The sequence below is a fragment of the Mustela nivalis genome, assembly GCF_964662115.1.
Source record: "Mustela nivalis genome assembly, chromosome: 7".
In the NCBI taxonomy this organism is placed as follows: domain Eukaryota; kingdom Metazoa; phylum Chordata; class Mammalia; order Carnivora; family Mustelidae; genus Mustela; species Mustela nivalis.
In genome coordinates, this window is record NC_139026.1 from 96,105,089 (window position 1) to 96,124,950 (window position 19,862).

Genomic DNA, 19,862 nt, shown 5'->3' on the forward strand with positions numbered 1-19,862 from the left:
TCTGTTCTTCTCACAAAATCTTTTGTTTTGGGGCGTCTGGGTGGCTCAGTGGGTTGGAGCCTCGGCCTTTGACTCAGGTCATGGTCCAGGGTCCTGGGATCAGGCCCTGAATCAGGCTCTTTGCTCAGCGGGGAGTCTGCTTCCCTCTTTCTCTGCCTGCCTTTCTGTGTACTTGTGATTTCTGTCTGTCAAATAAATAAATAAAATCTTTTTTTTTTTTTTAATCTTTTTTTTAAAGAAAGTTTTTCAGGGCACCTGGGTGGCTCAGTTGGTTAAGCATCTGCCTTTGACTAGGGTCATGATCCCAGCGTCCACACTGGGCTCTCTGCTCAGTTGGGAGCCTGCTTCTCCCTCTCCCTCTGTCTACTGCTCTTCCTACTTGTGCTCTCTCTGTCAAATATATAGGTAAAATCTTAAAAAAAAAAAAGGGGGTTTTCTTTCATTTAAAAAACGTGTTTTATATATACTAATATGTAAGGAACTTACTATTTTTTAATGAATTAATAAATATTTAAATATTTTCCTAGTTTTGATATCCAATACAGTAAACACTGGCAAATATAACCCACATAAATAAAAGCTCTTTGGAGTCTATAATAATTTTTCAAAGAATTGAGAGGTCAGACACCAAAAAGTTTGCTAATTTAGAATTTCCCCTACCGCTCTCATCCTTCAAGGCCCTCAGAGCTTAGGTTAAAGTTAACCTGCTATATTTGCATATAGTGGAGAGCAAAGACTACACTCTTTCATAGGCACTCAATTAATGGTGTGTTAAAAGAAGGCTAAATGTAATTTGATGCCTATGCCAAGTGCTCCACTATAAATACACATGGATAAAAAAATTTCAAATTGGGGGCGCCCGGGTGGCTCAGTTGTTAAGTGTCTGCCCTTGGCTCAGGTCATGATCCCAGGGTCCTGGAATCAAGCCCCTCATCGGGTTCTCTGCTTAGCAGGGAACCTGCTTACCCCTCTCTCTCTCTGCCTCTCTCCCTACTTGTGATCTCCGTCTGTCAAATAAATAAATAAAATCTTAAAAACAAATAAACTTTGCCCCCTCTTAAAAAAAAAAAAAGTAAACTGCCTACATTCTTATTTTTTATGCCTACATTTTCAGAATGAAATTTTACACAATGTTTAAAAATTGCAGAAGTATACATTTACCTTAACAGTTTATTATTCCAAATATGGATAATGACATATGTACAAGGATATTCAAGTAGCACTCTTTGTAACTGCCAAAGACTGGGGAAACAAATCAAAATTCTCTTAAATAGAAGAATTATAAAATAAGCAGTACAAACATATCCTGTAATACTCTTTAGACATACTCAAGAATAAGGAAATTCTGATAAGTTATACTGCTAAGTAAAAAAAGCAAGACATAGAACCATTTTTGTAAAATGGGAGAAACAAAATATATATATTTACATATATAGTATATTTTATGCTTATAAGAACATGGGATGCAGGGCACCTGGGTGGCTCAGTCCGTTAAGCATCTGCCTTTGGCTCAGGTCATGATCTCAGGGTCCTGGGATAGCCCCGCATAGGGCTCCCTGCTCAGTGGGGAGTCTGCTTCTCTCTCTACCTCTGCTCCTCCCCCTGGCTCCTGCTCTCTCTCTCTCTCTCTCAAATAAACAAAAATATCTAAAAACAATTTTTTTTAAAGATTCTATTTCTTTATTTGACAGACAGAGATCACAAGCAGGCAGAGAGGCAGGCAGAGAGAGAGGAGGAAGCAGGCTCCCTGCAATGCACGGCTCAATCCCAGGACCCTGAGATCATGACCTGAGCTGAAGGCAGAGGCTTTAACCCGCTGAGCCACCCAGGCACCCCCTAAAACTTTTTTTAAATTAAATTTTTTAAAAAAGGATACAGAATGCACAAAAACAGGTAAAAAACTGGTAATATTAGTTGCCTCTGGAAAGAGGAACTCACCAGTTTGGGTTATAGGAACAAGAAAAAAACTTCACTCCACTTTTTTCTATCCTCAGAATTTCGAACCATGTAAGTGTAATACCAATTTAAAAAGTAAATATAGGGGCACCTGGGTGGCTCAGTGGGTTAAAACCTCTGCCTTCGGCTCAGGTCGTGATCCCAGGGTCCTGGGATCGAGCCCCACATTGGGCTCTCTGCTCAGCAGGGAGCCTGCTTTCCCCTCTCTCTCTCTCTGACTGCCTCTCTGCCTACTTGTGATCTCTGTCAAATAAATAAATAAAATATTTTTAAAAAAGTAAATATAAAAATATGTAAAAATCTTCATTTCACAGAAGGAATAACATCTTATCTTTTATTCTGCTAGCCTCAAAAAATATTGACCCCTAATTTTTATTTTTATTTTTTTTAATATTTTATTTATTTTATTTGACAGACAGAGATCACAAGTAGGCAGAGAGGCAGGCAGAGAGAGAGAGAGAGAGAGGAGGAAGCAGGCTCCCTGCTGAGCAGAGAGCCCAATGCGGGACTTGATCCCAGGACCCTGAGATCATGACCTGAGCCGAAGGCAGCGGCTTAACCCACTGAGCCACCCAGACGCCCCTCGACCCCTAATTTTTAACTGTATATTCAGTGCTGCCTAAACTAAGTAACTATAATTGACATAAAAATAAAAGCTACCAGTATGAAGCCTTTGGATTAATGTGTTAAGTGGTTAACTAGTGATTTGGGGGGAAGGTCAGAGTCTTCACCTTTTACCTTATATACTTCTGAATTACTTAAATTTCTTACAATGAGTACATACTACTTTTGTAATTTAAAAAATGTCAAGATTGAAGATGCTATATTAAAAAATCTATAGCTCTGACTTTGAATTGGAAATATTAATATGAACTTGTAATATTGTTTAAAAAAAAAAAAAAGCTACCTTCAGGCTCCTGGGTGGCTTAGTCATTAAGTGCCTGCCTGCCTTCGGCTCAGGTCCTGATCCCAGTGTCTTGGGATCAAGTCCCACATCAGGCTCCCTGATCAGCAGGAAGCATGTTCTCCCTGTCCCGCTCCTCCTGCTTGTGTTCCCTCTCTCATTGTGTCTTTCTCTGTCAAATAAATAAATAAAATCTTAAAAAAAAAACAAAAAAATCACCTTATTTCCTAGCCTTGTTCACTGAAAACAGAAAGAAACAATGAGCAACCCACTAAGCAATCAGTACCTCTTACACACAGATTAGTCTCTAAACTTCATTTCCACAAAACAGAGAAGGTATCATAGCTATCAGGAGCACATCAAAATAACTATAATAGAGTCCAAAAAAAAAAAAAAGGCTGGAGAAGCTGCCATGTGCAAGATGAGGCAATCAATGAAACATCAATACAGATAAAACTGAAATGGGCTGAGACACATAAATAGGATTAAATTGCATTTTATAACAACAGTTAAAAAAAAAAACACTTATCAGTCACCTTTGCAGGGTGTTAGTGAACAAAGTCATTATCTTGAAAACAGTAATAACTGTTAATTTAAAAAAGACTAAAGCATTTGTCTCACCTTTCCTGTGCAAGATGTACCTCACAGTAACCAAACGGATGATGGAGAGGATATCTCTTTATAAAAACATTCCAGCTAAAACAAATTAAGAAATGATAGAATTTGAGAATCACCATTTATAACACCTAATGAAGTTCAATGAAGTAAAGGAAATGTCAACAAGGATCATCAATGGCTGCTGACATCACAAAATTAGACTACAGGCATCATACACCTCCTCCTAATAGAAGTGGATTCTAAAGTATTCTAACCAAAAACACTGAATCTGAACCTGGCCAAGTCTCTAGATTTAACTCCCAATTTGAAGGAAATGTTAAATGACACTATTATGTTAATCATCAAATCCATCTATGGGAAACTAATGAGGAGATGACTCAATCCTTCAACAAAATAAACTGCAAAGAAAAAAGGTTGGGGGCGGGCAGGGGGTGGGGGGAATCTTTCAGACTCATACTTTAAAAATACAATGACCAATTACAAAGTACAGACTTTATTTGGATCCTATTTTAAACATATACTCTGTCTTAAAAAGTTATGATATAATCAAGAAAATAGGAACACCAGATATGTATTAAGAAATTATTGTTTAGGGTGCCTGGGTGGCTCAGTGGGTTAAGCCGCTGCCTTCGGCTCAGGTCATGATCTCAGGGTCCTGGGATCGAGTCCCGCGTCGGGCTCTCTGCTCAGCAGGGAGCCTGCTTCCCTCTCTCTCTCTCTCTGCCTGCCTCTCCATCTACTTGTGATTTCTGTCTGTCAAATAAATAAATAAAATCTTTAAAAAAAAAAAAAAGAAATTATTGTTTATTATTTTAGATGTATAAATAGTATTGGTGGTGTTTTTTAAAGCCCTTACTTTTTAGAAATATATACTGAAATATTTATGGATGAAATAATACGTCACAAATCTGTTTCAAAACAATCAGGAAGCGGGGGTAGGAGCATAGACAAAACCATGTTAGCAATAAGCTGACAACTGTATATGGGGGGTTCATTTTACTATTACCACTGCTTTTGGATGTTTGAAATTTTCCGTAATAAAGTTCTTTTTCTTTTTTTTTGACAGAGATCACAAGTAGGCAGAGAGGCAGGCAGAAGAGAGAGGAGGAAACAGGCTCGCCGCAGAGAAGAGAGCCTGATGTGGGGCTCGATCCCAGGACCCTGAGACCACGACCTGAGCCAAAGGCAGAGGCTTAACCCACTGAGCCACCCAGGTGCCCCATCCGTAATAAAGTTCTTTAGAAAGCAAATCTCAGGGTGCCTGGGTGGCTCAGTCAGTTAAACATCTAACTCTTGGTTTCAGCTCAAGTCATGGGTTGTGGGATTGAGCCCCACATCAGGCTCCACACTCAGTGCGGAGTCTGCCTAAGGATTCTCTCCCTTTGCCCTTTCCTCCACTCTATCAAAAAAATCACCTTTAAAAAAAAAAAAAAGATTTTTTTGAGAGAGTGTGTGTGCATAAGCAGGGGGAGGGGCAAAAGGAGAGGGAGAGCAGGGAGCTGGATGTGGGGCTTGTTCCCAGAACCCTGAGATCATGACCCAAGCCAAAGGCAGATGCTTAACCAACTAAGCCACCCAGGAGCCCCTCAAATAAATCTTTTATTAAAATTTTTTAAATAAAAAATAAAAAGCCAATCCCCCCCCAAAAAAAAAATATATATATATATATTTGAAATACAACCAGTGAAATGAATTTGGATAGTAATCTTCTATTGAACCCCACTTCCATACCTACCTCTTTCCCTACCTTTCTATATTGGTTTCTCTCTTTTGTGTTTCTTTGTACTGAACAATTAGACTCAACTAAATTATACTGCCTTCTATTTATACTATAGAATCTAAAATCCAGGGGCGCCTGGGTGGCTCAGTGGTTTGGGCTGCTGCCTTCGGCTCGGGTCATGATCTCAGGGTCCTGGGATCGAGCCCCGCATTGGGCTCCCTGCTCCGCAGGAAGCCTGCTTCCCTCTCTCTCTCTCTCTGCCTGCCTCTCTGCCTACTTGTGATCTCTGTCTGTCAAATAAATAAATAAAATCTTTAAAAAAAAAAAAAAAAAGAATCTAAAATCCATTATATCTACTGTTTTGATCATCAAATGTTCATGTTTTATCTCCACAGCCAGCCAGTAAGGTCCTTTAACACAAAGAAAAAAATTTAAACTCCACAGCCCTAGAATGATGCTGAACATTCTAATAATCCTAAGTACCTTATGTGACACTTAAGTTGTCTCTGGAAAACCTTAGGACCTGTGGAAAAATGTAATATTCTTCTTTGTCAACCTAAGGGCCATTTTGTGGTAAAATTAAGTTTTTATTCTAGTAAAAGCACATAATATTTTCTTCAAATTTTACAGGGATCCCCTTTTGTGACATCAAAATGCTGTTTCTAGCAGGTTTAGGGAAGCTACTAAGCACAAGTTTTTCCTTCCAGAATTCAAATGGGCATATATTTACAAGGCTTCAAAGAAACAAAATTATATATTATTAGTTTTTTTCTAAAAGATTTTATTTATTTATTTGAGAAAGAGAGAGCACGTGGAAGGGAGAGGCAGAGGAAGAGGGATAAGCAGACTCCCCACCCAAGGGGAACCCCAACTCAGGTAATTCCTGATATCAGGATCAGCTAATGATTTGAGCCAGGTCAGGTAATCTCAGATCAGGTAATGATCTGAGCCAAAGGCAAACACTTAACCAACTGAGCCACCCCGTGGCTATATATTACTAGAACTGAATACAAATTTTGTTAGTTAAGTGATTCGTTAAATGAGCTGAAGTCATTTAATAAAACTTCAGCTGCAATATAAAAAGAGAGCTTACCCAAAACAATAGTCTCAAAGCCCAGGAAACAACTCACTACCTAACTGGAGACTAATCGCTAGAAAATAGATCTATTGGGGGTGCCTGTTGTACATCTCTGCCTTGATCCTGGGGTCCTGGGATTGAGCCCTACATGGGGCTCCCTGCTCAGCTGGGAGCCTGCTTCTCCCTCTCCCTCTGTCTGTCCCCCCTGCTTGTGCTCAATCTCTCTCCCAAATAAAATCTTTGATAGAAAGGAGGGAGGGAGGGAGAAAGGAGGGAAGAAAAACCATTCTGTTACCTCCTTCATAATATTTTGTCTCAATAAATAGTAAATAATAGTAAATTCTTTGAGGGCAGCTCATTTCTCCAAGGAATTCTAGAATTCTCCAAGGAATTCTCCAAGGAACTTCTAGAATTCATCTATGAGAGCCCCAGCAGGAAGGAAGGGGAAAAAAGCACACAGGCTTAATTCAACAAGAGTAATACATGGATTTGTTGTCAATTTTTTTTTACATTTCACCATATTCATAAATCTAGGGTCAGAAAAAAACATACATTCCATTTGTATGGATTTTTCTTGGTTTACAATAATTTTATTGGCAGGGTTTACAATAGTTTTATTGGCAAGGCTCACAATAATTTTATTGGCAGGGTGCCTGGGTGGCTCAGTCATTAAGCATCTGCCTTTGGCTCAGGTCATGATCCCAGGCACCTGAGATCAAGTCCCACATCAGGCTCCCTGCCGGGCAAGAAGCTTGCTTCTCCCTCTCGCACTCGCCCTGCTGTGTTTTCTCTCTCACTGTGTCTCTCTCTGTCAAATAAATAAAATCTTTTTAAAATAATAATAATAATTTTATTGGCATTTTCCCAGCATCCTTAAAATGTCTTACTTTAGAAGCAAAAAAGTCCTATATTTCCACTCGCCAAATCAGGTAGTAAACACATCATATTCGCTCTAAATGTAAAATTTTACTATTTTAACTTATATTTAAATTAGTTACTTAAAATAACCATTCCTTTCATTTCTTTTTTCTTTTGTTAAAGTCCTACCAACTCCATCAACAGATTTCTGCATTTCATGTACAGTTAAACATACATGGAATTAGTTTCTCCTCAAAATATTGCACAAAATTCTGAATTCATACACATGCAAAACAATTCCATGCCCTAAAATTCACCCACAAGTACCTAAATACAATGCTCACCTGACCTCTAGCTCAGATGTAATGCCCCATCCATCCAGGTAAGGTATAAGAACTGTACTTATCAAGCATAATGTAGGAGACAGTAAGAAAGAATAGTGAGTAGCTTCCAGCAAGTCAGCCAACAGGGGAAAAAATTATCCCCTCCACACCCAGAGCCAAGGCTCTAAAAAGTTTTCAGCAACAGTCAAATAAAATTCTCAGAACAGTCCTGACTTTTCACTGGACTCTGTCTTAATTAAGTAGTCTGAGTGACAGTGCAAAAATTAATTTGAAGCTACCTTTCCTCTTCTTTACTCTGAAAAGCTGAATATTGTCTGTCTTGACTATTAAAATCCCCAGAGATTTCAGTTCTGCAGGAGCTCTACATGGTTCTAAATTTAGACAAGTAATGGAAATAGTTGGAAGGCAGGCAATTCATTTTAATATCTGAACTTTTATGTTGCCAGGCAGCTAATTTCTTAAGTAACCTTAGAGCAGTCATCCACATAAGAGAATAAATACATAAGCCATATAATTACTGATAGGCCAGTAATGGTGTTAATTAAAACATTATCTATAACTTCTGGAAATGACCAACACGCCCCTCCCCCCAAAAACAGGCTGTATTTCCTCCACAAAGGAAACAGGATTTTAAATATTTCAACAGAACATGTTAATGGCACATCATCACTTTCCTTACAGTTTATTTATGTTTCCACACCAAGGGAACATATAGATAGGTTTAATCGGTTTAATCTTTAACATAAAATGTTCTTGTGGAAGGAAGTGACGTATCTTGTTTCACGTAGAGTCCTAGAGCAGGATGTTCTTAAGCTCCTGGACCATAAGCGATTGGGGCATACCAGATCCCAATTCTAAGCCTAACTATTTTGGATTCTCTAAAACATTAAACCTTGTGGGTGCCTGGGTGGCTCAGTGGGTTAAGCCGCTGCCTTCGGCTCAGGTCATGATCTCAGGGTCCTGGGATCGAGTCCCACATCGGGCTCTCTGCTCGGCAGGGAGCCTGCTTCCTCCTCTCTCCTCTGCCTGCCTCTCTGCCTACTTGTGATCTCTCTCTGTCAAATAAATAAACAAAATCTTAAAAAAATAAAAAATAAAACATTAAACCTCATAAGGACCCTAACCATGTCAGTTTTCCTAGATTGTACTCAAAGTCCAATATACAGGTGAATGCAAGTTCAAGTTCAAAGCACTAAGTATGAAAGACCTGGTTTGGAGTTTCCCTATCCAAAGACATTTTAATTCAGACAGCAGAAGACAGAACAAGGGAAACAACTCTTTAAGTGGCTGTACTACAGGAAGAAAAGATCTGGATTACATGAAAGTAAGGATATGAAAACTTATTTTCACCTTCACACCGAGTTGGGAAAAAAAAAATCAATACAATGCCAATTTTCTGCACAATATTTTGCCTCCCATAGCAAGTCATCAGAGCTGCCCTTCACAGACTTCATTCTGAGAATTCCATTTAGACACTTTTTTATCAGGTACATCTGAGAAGACACAGAAGGGTCTCAGATCTGGAATTCACTCTCTTTTTTTTTTTTTAACTGGAAACAACTAGTATCATAAAGATAGCAAAGGATAATTAAGAAAAGAGGTGGTTCTCCTTTAAAGAAATCATTTGCCACTAAAGAAATCAGGATTTCTTGCAGAAATGATTGCTTCTAGGTCTGAAGCAAGTAAAGCACAAAGTGAGCCCAAAATACCTTGTAGTGGCACAGTGTAAGGAAGTGCTCAAGGCCTCACTGGGTCATGTTAAAAGGACATAGTAGTCAGTTTGCTGGAGCTCCCACTGACCAAATTTACAACTGCTATTTTTTTATGTTTATTTATTTTAATAACCTCTACAACCAATGTAGGGCTCAAACTCACAACCCCAAGAGTCACTCACTCTTCTGACCAAGCCAGTCAGGTGCCCCACTGTATTTTTAATACTGAATATTGTCAGTATTTTTGACAGCAATGAACTGTAACATACTCTTTTTTTTTTAAATACCCCATCAACAGTGATCCTCAAAAACAACAAAAAAAAAAAAAAAAAGAAAAAAAAAGAAAAAGGAAAGCTCTTCCTTTTAGAACACCATCAATGAGAAAATGTAGAAGTAATGAGAGAATCAACATTTTCCAACCACCAATGTCATAACCAATTCAGCCAAGGATCTTAAGTGCATGTTAATACAACTGGGTAAAACATAAAGGAATAGAAAAGTCACACATTTTTTAAAAGTATCATCCACAGACTGTTTCTTAATCACAAAGTGAAAAAAAGTACCTTAACAAAGAAGAAATGTAGCTGACATCAACTAAGTGATCAAACTTTCTATCACCAATAGGACAAAAGGACATTATGCACAGAGACAAACACAAGTCATCTTGTCAAAAATGTTTAACCTGAATCTAATCATGACAAATCCAAATTTTAAAACATTCCTCAACATATGTACCCCAGACTCTATAAAAGTATCAATGATATGAGGGGCGCCTGGGTGGCTCAGTGGGGTAAGCTACTGCCTTAGGCTCAGGTCATGATCTCAGGGTCCTGGGATGGAGCCCCGCATCGGGCTCTCTGCTCAACAGGGAGCCTGCTTCCCCCCCTCCCCCCACCTCTCTGCCTGCTTGTGATCTCTCTGTCAAACAAATAAAATCTTTAAAAAAAAAAATCAATGACATGAAAAGCAAAAAAGGGGGAAGAGAAACACTCTGAATGAAAGACTGGGGAAAAAAAAAATGACCATTAAATGCAACATACGATCCCCGAATAAAACCAGGATTGGAAGGAAAGCTATAAAGCAGTATTCTCAATTATTGAGATAATTGGGGAAATCTGAGCATAGACTATACAGAATAATTGCATCACTAAATATTTTGAATGTGATAATGAGTTTGATAATACTATCGTAGTAGTAAAGGAAAACAACTTGTCTTTAAGCAATACATGCTTAAGAAATTTGGGGGGGGGGGGGTGCCTGGGTGGCTCAGTCGGTTAAATGCCTGCCTTCGGCTCAAGTCATGATGTCAGGGTCCTGGGATCAAGTTCTGCATTGGGCTCCCTGCTCAGTGGGGAAACTATGCTTCTCCCCTTGCTTCTGCATGCTTTCTCTAATAAAATCTTTCAAAAAAAAAAAACAAGAAAGAAATTTGGGGGTGAAATTTTCTTTTTTTTTTTTTAAGTAGGCTCCACACTAGGCATGGAGCTCAATGCAGGGGGCTTGAACCCATGATCCTGAGTTCAAGACCTCAGCGGAAATCAAGAGTCACCCAGGTGAAGTTTTCTGAGTCTATAAGATACTAATAAAAGTTTCCTGATTTCCTAACACACTAATATAAATTCCCAATATACAATGAAAAATAAAGTATATATGTGTAGGGAGGGAAGGGGGAGAAAAAGGTGGACAGAGAAAAAGAAAGAGGAAGGGGGTAAAAAGAGTCTGAGAGCACAAATGTGGTAAAATATTTGACAAATATAGGTAGATGTCACATTGGTTTTCAGTGTATCACTATGTTCAGCTTCCTGTAAGTTCATAATTCTTCTAAATAAAAAAGTTGGGGTGCAAAAGAATAAGAATCAACAATAACCCAAACTTTTAGCTATCCAGTGTAAATTTTGCTGTGTCTTAAAAAGCAATTCCAGGTGGCAGTTACAAGCCCAAACCTCAGCATGAAGCTGGGTTATGTTCTGGCTGCATGACCTAACCTAAACTCTCTGCTATGGTCTGAATGGGTCCTCCCAAAATTCAGGTTGAATCCTAACCCTAGAAAATGATAATATGATGAAGTGGGGCTTTAGGAAGTGAATGGGATTAGTGCCTTATAAAAAAAGTTCCAGAGAGATCCCTATCCCATTCCACCATGTGAGGCCACAGTGAGCAGCAGAAAGCTATGAACCAGGAAGAAGGCCTCACTAGAACGGGACCATGCAGGTGCCTTGATCTTGGACTTCCCAGTCTCTAGAACTGAGAAATAAATTTCTGTTAGTAAGCCATACAGTATGTGGTATTTTGTTACAGCAGCCCAAACAGACAAAAGACACTCTCTAAGCTTCAGCTATAAAACAGGGATATTACAGGGGTGCCTGGGTGGCTCAGTGGGTTAAAGCCTCTGCTTTCGGCTCAGGTCATGATCCCAGGGTCCTGGGATTGAGTCCCACATCAGGCTCTCTGCTCAGCAGGAAGCCTGCTTCCCTTCCTCTCTCTCAGCTTGCCTCTCTGCCTACTTGTGATCTCTGTCTGTCAAATAAATAAATAAAATCTTTGAAAAATAAAACAAAACAGGGATATTACAGTACTACTCCATGAGGATTATTACTCTCAGCATTTTATTATCCAATAAGTGCTATTACTATACTTACATAATATCACATTCTTTGTTCACTTAACTATCTTGTAAGTATGGGGAAACTGGACCAATTTTTAGTCTTTCTGTGTCTTGGCAAGAGTTTACAATCAACAGTAACTTTATTAAAATTTTGTGAGGGGTGCCTGGGTGGCTCAGTGGGTTAAAGCCTCTGCCTTCAGCTCCGGTCATGATCTCAGGGTCCTGGGATCAAGGCCTGAGTCAGGCTCTCTGCTCAGCAGGGACCCTGCTTCTCTCTCTCCACCTGCCTCTCTGCCTACTTGTGATCTCTCTCCATCAAATAAATAAAATCTTTAAAAAAAAAAAAATCTGTGAACTGCCAAATACATCCAAATTCAAATGAAAGAGTTAAAATGCATTCCACCTAAGGACCAATAAAAATAAATCCACCATTAGCACAAATAACAGAGCTAGTATACTCTCAAGTACCCATCAATGGTTAAGCAACAGCTTCTCACAGCTTGTATTTACTCCTAACCCAAATACTACTCACAGGCTTGCCTTGGTCCAAAAAATGTTGAACTTTACATTCAAATCCAAAGTCATCAGGCCAGAAGTGCCTCTCAACTCCTATTTCCTGGAGCTTCATCTCAGCTCTCATTACTCCACAAGTTTGCCCGGGTGATCTTATATCCTATTCTGGCTTGAATCCCCTTCAGTTGCAAATCCTAAACAACCCGCCTCTCTCTAGAGCTCCAGATTCATTTACAAAATTAGCTAACACACATTTCCAAAGGTGAACTCTCTACCAACACTCTTCTAACCCCAACCAGAACCCCTTTTAGTGATATAATTGACATATAACATTAGTTATTAGTTATTAGTGTAAAACATGACAACATATGTCTATGTGGCAAAATGATCACAGTCTTATTAAATCCATCACCAGACAATTTTTTTCTTATGATAAGAACTGTTAAGATCTACTGTTAACAATGTCCAAACACATAATACAGTATTATTAACTATTAACTATACCTTGTGTACCTTTTCTCCATTTTAACCCATTTTGCCCACTCTCACTCCTGCAACCACCGATCTGCTCTGTAGCTGTAAGGTTCTGTGGGGTTTTTTAGATTCCACATAATTAGTGAGATCATAGAGTATTTTGTCTTTCATTAACTTATTTCACTTAGCCCTCAAGGTCCATCCATACTGTTATAAATAGCAGGATTTCCTTTTTTATTTTAAACGATTTTTTATTTATTTGAGAAGGAGACAGAGAGAGAGTGAAGCAGAGGGTGTTGAGAGAGAACACAACTGGGAGGGAGAGACGGAGGGAGAAGGAGAAGCAGGCTCTCTCCTGCCCAAGATTTCCTTTTTTTTATAGCTATATAATATTCCACTATATATACATACAACATTTTCTTTACTATTCATTTGTTGCTAGGCTCTTAGGTTGTTTCCATGTCATGGCTGTTGTTAACGATACAATGAACATGTAAGAACAATACTCTTAAAGATACTGACTTCAGAGGCACCCAGGTGACTCAGGTCGGTTAAGCATCCAACTCCTGATTTCTCCTCAGGTCATGATCTCAAGGTCATGTGATTGAGCCCCACACTGGGCTCTGTGCTGGGCATGGAATCTGCCTGGGATTCTCCCTCTCCCTTTGCCCTTCCCCCTGCCACTTGCACCCACTCTTAAAAAAAAAAAAAAAAGAGTAGTCCCCTTTTCTCCATATCCTTACCAACACTTGTTAGCTCATCTTTTTGATGACAGCTCTTCTAACTACAGTATGAAGTATTATCTGTGGTTTTGACTGGCATTCCCCCAGTAATTAATGATGCTGAGCACCTTGTCATGCACCTATCGGCCATCTGCATGTATGCTTTAAAAACAATGTCCATTCAGCTCCTCTGCCCATTTTAAAATCAGATTGTGCTTTTTCAGGCACCTGGGTGGCTCAGTCAGTCACTGGGCATCAGCCTTCGGCTCAGGTCATGATCCCAGGGTCCTGGGATCGAGCCCCACATTGGGCTCCCTGCTCCACAAGAAGCCTGCTTCTCCCTCACCCACTCTCCCTGCTCATGTTCCCTCTCTCATTGTGTCTCACTGAATAAATAAATAATTTTTTTTTTAAAGGTGTGGGGTGCCTGAGTGGCTCAATGGGTCAAGCCTCTGCCTTCAGCTCAGATCATGGTCTCAGGGTCCTGAGACTGAGCCCTGCATCAGACTCTCTGCTTAGCAGGGAGCCTGCTTCCTCCTCTCTCTCTGCCTGCCTCTCTGCCTGCTTGTAACCTCTGTCTGTCAAATAAATAAATAAAATCTTTTTTTTTTAAGATTTTATTTATTTAATTGACAGAGAGAGAGATCACAAGCAGGCAGGGAGGCAGAAGAGAGAGGAGGAAGCAGGCTCTCCGCAGAGCAGAGAGCCGGATGCGGGGCTCAATCCCAGGATGCTGGGATCATGACCTGAGCCAAAGGCAGAGGCTTTAACCCACTGAGCCACCCAGGCGCCCCAATAAATAAAATCTTAAAAAAAAAAAGAAAAAAAAGGTTGTGTTCTTTCTATTGAGATGTATGAATTCTTCATGTATTTGAGGATATTAACCCCTTACTAGATAAATGATTTGCAACATTTTTCTTCCATTCAGGTTGTTCATTTTGTTAACAGTTTCCTTTGCTGTACAAAAGCTTTTTAAAATTATTTTTAAAATAATTTCTATGTCCAACATGGTGCTCAAACTTGATGGAGATCAAGAGTCACATGCTCTACTGAGCCAACCAAGCAACCCCCATGGAAAAGTGTTTTGTTTGATGTAGTTCCACTTGCATATTTTTGCTTTTGTTACCTTTGTTTTTGGTGTGAAATTTTAAAAAATCATCACAAAAATGCACATGGCAAGAAAAACACAATGTTCTCCTCTACGAGTTTTATGAATCCAGGTCTGTTTCCTGGATCTTTAATTCATTTTTTAATTTTTATGTATGATGTAAGATAGCTGTCCAGTCTACCCAACCTCATTTACTGAAGAGACTATCCTTTCCCCACTGTATATTCTTGGCTGCTTTATCATAAATTAATTGACCATATATGCCTGAGTTTGCTTCTGGGCTCTATTCTGTTCCATCAATCTATGTGTCTGTTTTCACACCATTACACCATTTTGATTACTACAACTTTGTAACATAGTTTGAAGTCAAGAAATGGGATGCCTTTAGTTTTGTTCTCAAGCTTCTTTGGCTATTCAGGGTCTTTTGTAGTTTCATACAATTTTAGGATTGTTTGCTCTCTCTGTGAAAAATGCCAGTGGAATGTGGATAGGGATTACACTGAATCTACAGATTGCTTTGCGTAGTATGGACATTTTAACGATATTAATTCTTCTAATCCATGAAAATAGGCTATCTCTCCATTTATTTGTATCTTCAATTTATTTCATCAATGTCTTAAGAGTTTTCAATGTAACGGTCCTTCATCTCCTTGGTTAATTTATCCCTAGGTATTTTATTATTTTTGATAGAATTGTAAATAGTACTATTTTCTTAGTATTTCTGATAGTTCATTATTAGTATATAGAAATATAACTTTTGTATATTGATTTTATATCCTACAACTTTACTGAATGCATTATTAGTTCTAACATTTTTTAACTTGTTTTAAGGTCTTCTACATATGTCACATGCAGAGACAGTTTTACTTTCTTCCTTTCTGATTTGGATGCCATTTACTTCTTTTTCTTGCTCAACTGCTCCACTTAGAACTTTCAGAAGTCACTACGCTGAATAAAAGTGGCAAAGAAGAGGCACAGCTGGTTAAGCATCTGACTCTTGGTTTGGCCCAGATCATGATCTTGCAGTTGTGAGATCTAGCCCCACACCACACTCTGTGTTCAGGGCCGAGTCTGCTTCAGATTCTCTTTCTCTCCCTCTCTGTTCTTTTCTTGCTCTCTCTCTAAAATAAATAAAATCTTTAAAAAAAAAAAATTAAAAGGTGGCAAATAAAAGCTTTCAGTTATTCACTGTTGAGTATAACATAAGCTGTGGGCTTGTGATTTACTGAGTTTTTACCATAAATGGATGCCACACTTTGTCAAATGCTTTTTCTGCATTTATTGAGATCATGTTTTTCAGCTTTCATTTTGCAAAAGTGGTATTATCAGACTAACTGACCTGCAAATGCTGAACCATCCTTGCATCCCTGGAATAAACTGGACTTGATTACAGCCTATGATCCTTTTAATGTATTGCTGAATTCAGTCTGCTAATATTTTGTTGAGGATTTTTGTATACAAGAGGATTCATTGGAGATATCGACCTGTAATTCTCTTTTCTTATAGTTCCATTGTCTGGTTTTGGTATCAGGGTTATCCTGGCCTCTGAAAATAAGTTTGGAAGTATTCCCTCCTATTTTTTGGAATAGTCTGAGAAAGACTGGTATTAATTCTTCCTTAAATATTTCACAGAATTCACCAGTGAATCCATCTGGTCCTGGGCTTTTGTTTCTTGCTAGGCTTTTGATTACTGGTTCAATCTCCTTACCAGTAATGGGTCTGTTCAGATTTTTTACTTCATGATTCAGTCTTGTTAGGTTGTATGTTTCTAGGAATTTATCCATTTCTTCTAGGTTGTCCAATTTGTTGGAATATAATCATTGATGGTATTTCTTAGGATCCTTTATTTTTTTGTGGAATCAGTTGTAATGTCTTCTCTTTCATTTCTGATTTTGAAGCTTCTCTCTTTTCTTCTTGGTAAGCCTAGCTAAAGATTTGTCCATTTTGTTTATCTTTTCAAACAACCAGCTCTGTTTCATTTATCTTTTCTATCACCTTTTTAGTCTCTACTTCATTTACTTCTGCTCTGATCTTTGTTATTTCCTTCCTTCCACTAACTTTGGGCTTAATTCAACCTCTTCTTTTTCTAGTTTCTTTTTTTTTCCTTTTGGTGGGCACCAAAGTTTACTGAGCGATAGTAAAGTGATTAGTACAAAGCTCTCAAAGAGGGAGGGGACCCAAGAGAGTTACCCTTTTTTTAGTTTCTTGAGGTATAAAGTTAGATTACTTGCATCTCCCTTGTTTCTTAATGTAAGCATTTATCACTATCAACTTCCCTTTTAGAACTGCTTTTGCAGCATCCCATAGGTTTAGTATTTTGTATATTATATTTCCATTTTCACTTGTCTCTGGGTATTTTTCTATTTTTCTTGATTGCTTCTCTGATCCAATTGTTGTTCAAACAAGAGCATGTTGTTTAATCTCTAAATATTTGTGGATTTCCCAGCTTTCTGCTTTTTCTTTTACTTTTTTTTTTTTTCTTAGATTTTATTTATTTATTCGACAGAGAGAGATACCACAAGTAGGCAGAGAGGCAGCAGATGGAGCAGCTCTCTGCTGAACAGAGAGCCTGATGCGGGCCTTGATCCCAGGACCCTGAGACCATGACCTGAGCTGAAGGCAGAGGCTTAACCCACTGAGCCACCCAGGTGCCCCTCTTCTTTTTCTAATAAACTTTTTTCTAAAGATTTTATTTATTTGACAGAGAGACAGAGGGGGAGAGCATGCACAAGCGCACAAGAGGGCGAGCAGCAGAGGGAGAGGGACAAGGAAGCTCTCTGCTGAACAGGGACCCCAGTGCAGGGTTTGATTCCCTTAACCAAGTCATCCAGGTGCCCCTCAGTTGTTGTTTTTTGTAACTAATTTCTCGTTTCATACCATTGTAGTTGGGAAAGATCCCTGATATAATTTCTATCTTCTTAAATTTATTAAGACTTGTTTTGTGGCTTAACATATTATCTGTCTTGAAGAATATTCTGTGAGCACTTGAGAATGTTTTTTTCTCTTGATTTTGGATAGAATGTTCTGTGTATATCTGTTAAGTCCATCTGGTCTAACATGTCACTTAAGGGAATGCTTCCTTACTGATTCTGTTTGGATTTCTATCCCTTGATGAAACTAGGGTATTAAAGTCCCCTATTACTATATTGCTATTTCTCCCTTTCTCTGTTAATATTTGCTTTATACATTTAGGTGCTCCCAAACCTACCCCTTTCTTATTTCAGTTAACAATACCACCCATTTACCCAAGACAGAAATTGAGAGTCATTTATTCACATTATGCACCATCTCCTTGATCCCTCTGATCTCAGCTCCTATCCCCTCTTCTCTGCTTCTATCATTTCTGAGCAAAGAATTTAGTTAAAGGGGCAAGACCTCCAGAGCTCTTTTTTGCCTCCCACGGAGTAGCTATGTTCCTAATGGTAACTGCTCTATTGGCCTCTATCACTCAATAACTAAAAGCATCTGACCTACCCTTGATGGATGTGTAGCACGAATGAGAAATAAATCGTTGTTTCCAGCTATTGAGAGTGTGGGTTTGTTTCTTACCCAGCATACCCTGGTCTATCTGGATTTCAACTTATTCTGCATGGACTACAACACCAGCCTCCTAATTAGTGTTTCCCCTCTACTCTATATCCCCTATAAGTATTTCTCCAGGGGCACCTGGGTGGCTCAATCATTAAGCGTATGCCTTCAGTTCAGGTCATGATCCCAGGGTCCTGGGATCAAGCCCCACACCAGGCTCCCTGTTCTGCAAGGAGCCTGCTTCTCCCTCTCCCACTCCCACTGCTTGTGTTTCCTCTCTTGCTGTACTCTGTCAAAGAAATAAATAAAACCTTTAAAAATACATATATATATTTCTCCAAATTGCTACCAGAGCAACTTTTGTAAAACAAACATTTCTATGACTAAAATCTTCCAGGATGCCTGGGTAGCTCAGTCGATTGAGCATCTGATTCTCTGGCTTTGACTCAGGTCAGGATCTCATGGATTGTGTGATTGGCCCCATGTCAGGCTCTGCGCTCAGCAGGGAATCTGCTTGAAGATTCTCTCCCTCTGCACCCCGCCCCCCCTTCATATGTTCTCCCTATCTCACTCTCTCTCTCAAATGAATAAATAAAGCCTTTTAAAAAAAAACCTTCAGAGGCTTCTCTTTGCCTCAAAATATTCCACATTCCTTAATATAGCTCTTAAAGTCTACCATAAAATCAGGCTCTCTATATATCCTCTCCAGCTATTCAAAATAATGCTATATCTCCATATATACCATATTCTTTAATACTCCTAGGTCTTCACTCAGGCTACTCTATCAACTTGAACTGCCTTCCTACCCTCACACCACCTCCCCCAACTCTGCTTGCCTACCCATATAGGACTCCTGGTCAGCTATCCCTCCCATTCTCTCAACAGCTACTCAAATTTGGCTCTCTTCTCAGGGCCCCTAAGGTCCCTATTTTAACAACCCTTTTCAATACATCAGGCCCCTAACCCAAAGTATAAGTCTCCTTACAACACAAGGAATAGTCCTTCAAGTTCCTTTGTTCAGATATCAAACATTTGTCCCCACCCCTTTCTTCACCTTTTCCTTCTATCTTAATAAAGAAGGTAACAATTCTACCTCTGTTCTGGATTTCATCTTCTCTACATGCTTCAAAACTTCACTCCATTATGACCACTCTCTATTGTCTTGCTCATTCCCCAAACATATAAATATGATCAAGTCTCTCATCTTAAAAAAACTCTTCCTTGAACCCCACAATCCCTCAGTACTATCCTCTGTCTCCACCTCTTTTTTTTTTTTTTAAGATTTTATTTATTTATTTGACAGGGAGATCACAAGTAGGCAGAAAGGCAGGTAGAAAGAGAGGAGGAAGCAGGCTCCCCACTGAGCAGAGAGCCCAATGCGGGGCTCGATCCCAGGACCCTGAGATCATAACCTGAGCCAAAGGCAGAGGTCCAACCCACTGAGCTACCCAGGCGCCCCGTGTCTCCACCTTTTTGTTATGATCTTGAAAAACAGGGCTTGGGGTGCCTGGGTGGCTCAGTGGGTTAAAGCCTCTGCTTTCGGCTCAGGTCATGATCCCAGAGTCCTGGGATCGAGCCCCACATCGGGCTCTCTGCTCAGTAGGGAGCCTGCTTCCTCCTCTCTCTCTCTGCCTGCCTCTCTGCCTACTTGTGATCTCTTGTCTGTCAAATAAATAAATAAAATCTTTAAAAAAAGAAAAGAAAAGAAAAGAAAAACAGGGC

At 39.3% G+C, this 19,862-nt stretch overlaps 1 protein-coding gene across 47 annotated transcripts in view; it reads right to left on the reverse strand.

The window, feature by feature from the left end:
- Positions 1–19,862, reverse strand: part of R3HDM2 (R3H domain containing 2) — a 164,875-nt gene that overhangs the window by 130,477 nt on the left and 14,536 nt on the right. For 21 of the 47 annotated variants that reach the window (XM_082741880.1, XM_082741912.1, XM_082741885.1 and 18 more), the window contains exon 2: positions 3,482–3,556. The exons of the other annotated variants lie outside the window; for them this stretch is intronic. The gene's annotated coding sequence lies outside the window, so the exon portion shown is untranslated. The remainder of the gene's footprint in view (positions 1–3,481; positions 3,557–19,862) is intronic. 47 annotated transcript variants of the gene reach the window in all.